This window comes from Lonchura striata, chromosome 16, assembly GCF_046129695.1.
Source record: "Lonchura striata isolate bLonStr1 chromosome 16, bLonStr1.mat, whole genome shotgun sequence".
Taxonomy (NCBI): Eukaryota; Metazoa; Chordata; class Aves; order Passeriformes; family Estrildidae; genus Lonchura; species Lonchura striata.
In genome coordinates, this window is record NC_134618.1 from 7588974 (window position 1) to 7596106 (window position 7133).

The window sequence follows — 7133 nt, forward strand, 5'->3', positions numbered from 1 at the left end:
TACTTCAATAGGTCAGAGAAGGTATTTGTTTTCATCTCTCGTAAGTACAAGAGAATGAATGTATGTGTCCAGAACACTGTAATGTAGGTACCCAGTAAAATGCCTTTTTTCAGGAAAATGTGGCTAATTAATCTGATTGCAGACATCACAGTTACTGAGTTCACAAGAAAACTCTGTTCTTTAGGGATGACACCAATTTTCAATGTTCTATCCTAGATGCATTTAAGTGTAAACTAGAATGAATAGCTACCATTTGCTGAACTTGTTTCCATCCTTGTATGTCAGTTTGCAGGCTCTAAGTCGGGCAACTCCCTGGGGGAATCCCCTGGCAGGGGAGACCCTCCTGGAGCAGTTCTGAGTCAGGAACCAGAGATGCACAGGACTTTTTCGGTCTTCAGCTTCTGTTTACTGTTATCAAAACTTCATCACACTGTCTGCACCAGACTTTGCATGCAGGAAAAACAGCACAAAAATGGCTCATAATCTCTTGTTACAAGGCCTTTTAAGTCTAATAAAAACTAAGCTACCCAATAAAGAAGTGACACCTAAATTATTTTGCCTTCTAACCCAACAACTGACCACTAAAGACCCACAATGCAGATTTTTCTACCCAATTACAAGATACCACCTAAACCCAAGAAGCAGAAGGAAGTAAAATGAACTCGAGGCAACACCCTGTACCCTCCCTCTTGAACCAGTCTATAACATACTAAAAATCCTAAAACCTAAATTTCTCACCCATGTGACATACTACTATCTACAATCTCTACAATCTATTTCACACTTGTGTGGTTTCTAGCTTACCTTGAGGCTTTGGAAGTTTTCTCCATGAATGAGGGTCAAAGTCAGTGTTCCCCTGGGAGTCAGGACACTCCAGAGCAGTCAGAGAAATATTCCCTCTGCCCTGGGTTTCAACACTTGTACAAAGATTCGAGCTGAAGATTAAAGGCAATTGTCAAATACTGTGCTTACTCAATTAACTAATCTGGTTTTGGTGGGGGTTTTTTTAAACAGCAGTGGGATCCAAGAGTCACTTTGCATTTAAATTTACAGTTTCAATTTAGTGGGATAACTGCTGATGTTTAGCTAGATCTGACTGCTGTCTGCAGCTAGTATGAGGAAAAAGAAGCATATACAGCAGTTGCAGACTACATCCAAAATTGTATAATTGATAACTGATACTTCTGGAAATATAGTTCATGTAGAAGTTCATATTTTAACAGGATAATGGTGCATCTAATGTTCAAGACAGAAATTATAATAAATATCAAATCATTAAGGATTTTAATGTGCTAAAGCAGATAATGTGTACTACAGAAAATCTGAAGAACATGCTGGAGAGCTCCACAAACTATTTATATTCATTTGTAAATGTTTCTTGGAAAAAATGGGTGAAATTCCAGATTATGTCCAGAAGGAAAGCAGAAGGAAGCTTAGTGTTGAGTCTTTATGAAAGACAATAAATAGGACTGTCCAGGAAATCCTACGTCATTTGGCCTCAAAGTGCTGATCAAGCAAGCAAATTACGGAAGGTAATCAATAAACACAAAAATAAAACATCTAAGCAAAATTATGCTGCTTAGCGCCATTTCAAGGAAGGCTACTTAACATGACCATTAACTTTGTGACAATATATGCTTTCCAAATTTTTAAAACAAAATCCACACCCTACAAATTTATGTAGGCTATTCAATTATTGATTATTAAAAATAATTATTTCCACTTTTAATCTGGCTAATCTATTTTTTTAAAATTAGTTTTCCATTTGATCTCTTTGTGCTACTCCAGACTCATCATATAAATTAAAACAAAAAAGTTAAGAGTTGGTAGATAACAGCTAAATGACTTATCAACATTCTGCCACCACCTCTCAGCTTATTTCCATTTCATTTTTCACCTCTCAGTTTATTTTATGACATTTTGTGCCTGTTAAAAACCAACAAAACTAATTCTGAGACATTTGCCAGGCAAAAGCCTCATGTGAAGTGCTGTACTGCACTACTTTGCAATTCAAGTTCTACTCTTCCAATTCATGTTTAAAATTTATTTTCTTTCTCCATTTTACTTGCTTCAAAAGGTAAGAAGGAAGAAAAAAATCAAATCACTTTCTTATCAAAAACTCATACTACACTGAGCAGGACTTTTGTAGCTCATGCAATTTGTCACTGTTAAGGAGAACAGCTGCATACTTTCTTTTTATTGATATTGCAAATGTCTCCTGACTTAAAGCAAGACTATATTGTCAAATAAACCTTCATATATCATCTTATATCTGCCAGCTCTTTATGCAGAAAGTATATTTTTACATTTTGGGTGGATTCAAAATTTATTAGTCATATTTAAGCATGACAGCTAAAAACAGAGGAGCATATACTCTCTCAGAGACATGTGGAGCTGAGGGGAAGAAAGGTTCTCAGATTTTCTGCATGAAAGGCTTTTATTTTCCCTTGGTTATTTATTGCCTTTAGCTTAGGGAAACAAGTTTTTTTCCAGCATTTTGCACAGTTTTGTGGGGTTTTAAAATCTTTTGGACAATTACAAGATTTAGCATAATGCACCTGCTAGTTCATTCATGACTGGTAGGAATCATCTTTTGCTGTGAATAGTTTCAAAACTAGTGTTTCCTATACGAAAGAATACATTTATTTTATTTGCATTCCTTTTGAGATGTTTTTCAGTAAAATAAGAGATGACTCCTTTCACACCCTGCTTACAGCCTTTGAAGAAAAATCTTGTATCCAGACCATGCAGCAATTGCACCACCTCATGGACCTATCAATGGAATCCCAGTTATCCTGCAGAATTTCAAAACAGCAGGTCAGAACTTAGCTCCAATTATCAGCCTGATGAACCATGGCTTCATCATATTTTTGAGTTAAACTCAACTTGGGAACAGAAGTGTATGTACAGAACAGCATGGAGTAGATGCTGCTTATATTCTTGATGACCTGCTGGTCATTCCAGTTGGTAATTGTCTGACACAAAGGTGAAGCACAGCATACACAATCTGACACATTTTTAATACGGATTTGGAAAATGTTTAGAACTGTCTGTTACTACTGTTGGAAAACTAATTTTCTTTGTTTCAGGATTTTTTTTCAGCATAGGCAAACTACAGTGACATTTAGGAAATGCATTCAATTTTATTTAAAATGTTTTTTCCAGTAAATTTATGTACTAAGATTTTTTTCTTGTTATTGTTTCTATTTTTCTCTATGGATCAGGGGAGACCATTATAAATATGTCAGAATTCCAAACCAAACTGCTGGTTTTGGGGCCCCTGAGGATCATTCTAACTTCATAAAAATTACTTTAAACCCCAACTTCAGGACCTTGCTTTAAAATGGGCCAGAGCTGAAATTTTCACTACAAAAATGGTGAGAACTTTTGGATTTGGTCCTTTAAGAAGGGTAGCACTGACTCACTCATTAATTGATAACCTACATCTACATTTTTATCTATGCTTGCTTTTGCTTCCTCTTTCACATTGTGCGACTTTCTGAACTGACTGGAAACTGACAATCATCTGCTTCCTGACTAATGCGGATTCAAAACTCTCTGGCACTTTTACTGCAATCATTAAAACTCTGGGCTAGAGAGGTCATATTAAAAAAAAAAAAAAAAAAGAAAGAAAAGGATCCCCTGTATTTTAAAAGACCTCTCTAAAAAAAGAGCAAACAAAAAATGTTTGGCTAATCTAATGACAATCAAAAGCCAATCTATAGCAGCAAAGGAGGCAAGACGAAGTGGATGAGTGGCAAACAAATTTCTCTAATAAAATGTTCAATAGGACTCATAATTTAATGAGACATTCTCAGCCTGTTAAATGCCACCTCTTGCCCAGAAGATGGAGCATTATGCTAAAATATTACAAATCAAAATGCTTAAGTGACTTACCCGAAGTAAAACATTATCCCAACAGACCTTTGGCAGTTTCACTTCTGCTGAAGTGAGTGCACCTGTAGGACAAACACAACACCTCAGTGCTCTGGGAGAAAAGAAGAGGCCTGAAAGTGCTCAATCCACTGTCACACTTCATCCTTCCAGCCAATTTCTGCCACTGTGGAGTGGGCAGAGTGCTGGGCCAAACTTCTTTTCTGGCTCTTCCTACAGCTGTCCCAGCAAATGCTGCCCACTTCCAGGGATCTGATCACTCTAGCAGGTAGTGAAGCGCCTCCAGTGAGAACCCAAAGCACTCCTATCACCCCTCCAGAGCTTCTGGGGACAGACTCACACCACAATGGTCTTAGCAGGCATCAAAACTCATTTGGAGCAGAGCTTCTGGTTTTCTTTCCTTTGAAAGGCATCTAATATATACATGCAATCAGTGCTTTAAGAACTGACCCTACATGAACAAAATTGAAATAATCAGGGCACTCCCTGCAAAACTGCATTATTCTCAACTTAATTGCTAAGGGAAGAAAAGTCTGACCTCAGGTCAGGACACAGAGGAGATACAAGTGCTTTTACCTCCCTCCAGACGACAGAGACGAGGAAATGACCATGCAAAGATGAGAAGTCAACCCAACTTCTACTGATATCTGTTTGTTTTTTAAAAAACTCTTTAAAACATCCATTTAAATAATGTTGTTTAATGGCCACTGAGGAAAGGTACACGAGATTTTACACTGTAAATAGACCTGCACCTTCCACGGCCAAAGCTGAGCCACTTTTTAAACTGGATGGAAAGTTCAACTTTTTAAAGACCTTGCCAAGGGAAAGGAACAGTGACAAGCTGGGCTTTGACGGAGGCTCCTCCTTGGCCACCAGGAGGCTCCACGGGAACGGGATTGGGACAGTAAAAGTTTGTTGGGTTTTTTTTTTTTTGTTTGTTTTGGTATGGTTTGGTTTTGGTTTTTGGGGGGGTTTTTTGTTTGTTTGTTTTTTGGGTTTTTTTTTCTATAGACGTGAGGCACACCAGGAGACACCACCGTCATAAATCGATACACAGAAACCTCTAACACCAAAACCTTTTCCAGCTGTCCTTCCCCTTCTATCTTCTTTTTTCTCTGCTTTGTCTTTTCCTTCCTTTTCCTCTCTCCCCCTCCAAATCTGTCAGGCCTAAAAATGTATAAAAACATTATTTGATGAAAGGATTTAAACTTTTACCCTGAGAGCTTTTAGGCTTTAAATTTCCAAAGCATATTTAAGTCTTCAATACTGATACTTTAAACTTAAGATTTTTATGCTAAAAAGAAAACAAAAATGTCTAAAGTAATATTTTAGAAACCTCTCAATATGGCACATTTTTTACTTCTTGCTGATAATATACAAAGAAAATTGAGTCAGTGAATCAGTGCACACATCATATTCCTACACCTTCCTTTGTAACAATATTTGCCTGCTTGGTTTAAATGAAGTTTTCTGAACTTCAGCATTTATGACAGTACCCAAGCTTCGTTAGAAAATTTCACTTTTGCAGGTTTTTGAAGAGAAATGGAACAAAAGCTTTCTTCTCAAACAGCAGCAGTAAAACATACCAAGACCTGCACCATATGATATAGTTTGGGTGTCACTGGCATTGTTTCATACTTGCTGACATTTATCACAGCAGTTTAATTTCATTAAGGCACCTGCAGTTTTACTCATCTGTGCAATGTAAACCTGTCTTAAAAACTTTTAAGTAACTAAGTACACGCACAGCTTTTTGACATTTTGGCTAAAATTTTTTTGAAGGATTAAAAAGAACACTTTCCTTTAGAAATTCAGTTAGTGCAGTAGTGATCCAAGATAAACAAATACCCTCTGAGTGCAATGGGAATTTCCTCAGCCCTCCTTTTGATAGCACAAGGTAAGTTAGTACTGCCAGTGTGTCAGGAGGGTTTTCTACCTTGGGCAAACCCAACTGGACTGACAGAAACCAAAGGTGAACAAGATGCTGAATATGAATTCATGAATGTCAGGAAGTCTGCACCAGTGCTCTTAGTTTGGAAACTGTACAGACAACAGCAATTCAGCTTCTAGATGTAAATGAAGATTTCTAGATTTAAATGAAGTTAAATTAGTATGACTATAAAGTAGTGTGAGTGGTTTATTTTTGTTGGTGCACTAACAACTGGTTTTGTCCCAGTGCCTAGACTTTCAGGCAATAGCCAGTCTGCTCCAGGTACCCACATCTTGCCAAGAAACCTTCTTTGTGCAGTGCTTCCTGAAGGGTTCAAAGACCCTCAGAATCTCAGAACTAAAACAGGATCATTACAAAATGCAAGGGGGATTGGACTGCCATGGACCCTCAGAAATTGATCCAAATGTGCTTCCCTATGCAGTTATCACTTGTGTCTGTTCCATTAAAACCTCTGTAGTAATTCTGCAATCTGGAAGAAAACAGGCAAATAAAGGCTTTGCAACTTCCAACGTCTTGCTGTTTATCACAGGTTATCATCCCCAAAAGAGTTACTTTGTCATTCAATGAAAATATCTATTTGGATGTTCTAGTCCATTTGGTGATCTGTAACTGCTTAAAAACCCTTTAGGACACTCAGAGTACCTTACCACGTTTCTGCTACTGCTGCCAAGTACTAGACTTACTTGCAGTGAATTTCATGTCAAAGCAGACAGGATTAACTTCATGCTTCTTATTCGTTACAGCCTGTTATGCTACTCCATTAATTCTGTAAGCTTGATTCTAAAGCCTTGAAAACAGAAGTCTTCTTTTTAAAACTATTTTAAAACTTTACTTCCACATTTCATTTTCTTTCATTTTATTATTTCAGAGGGGATTATTACACATATAAAAGAAATAAAATATAATAAACTTTTCAGCTTCATTATTTTATTTCAATATTTCAATTTCAATTCAATATTTTATAATTCTTAGCTGTCTTTAATGTTTGGGAAGGTAGTGGCTCATCCTATTCCTGTCTTTAGGAATTACAGGAAGAATTCTTTTCGTTGGTCTGTTTAGTTAAATGGCACAACTTGAACAATGCTGAAGATAAGAACAGACCAAGTCAAGCATTATTTTAAACACATTAAGAACCACATAAAATTAATTGTTGATGTAGCTGGGGTAAAAAACTAGTTAATGTCTAAGCAGCACAGATCCTATCACCTACAATATTTTTCAAATATACAGTATAGCAAAGTAATGCCCATCTCTTGTTCTGAACAGAATACATAAATAAAAACAAACA

The 7133-nt window shown here is 36.8% G+C and overlaps 1 long non-coding RNA gene across 1 annotated transcript; it reads right to left on the reverse strand.

Moving 5' to 3' along the window:
- Positions 1 to 259: 259 nt before the first annotated feature.
- On the reverse strand, positions 260 to 3912 carry LOC144247155 (uncharacterized). Its single transcript, XR_013340852.1, has 3 exons — positions 3898 to 3912; positions 805 to 935; positions 260 to 444 (listed from the first exon to the last, which is right to left on the reverse strand). It is a non-coding gene; the product is annotated as an uncharacterized LOC144247155 (long non-coding RNA).
- Positions 3913 to 7133: the final 3221 nt, after the last annotated feature.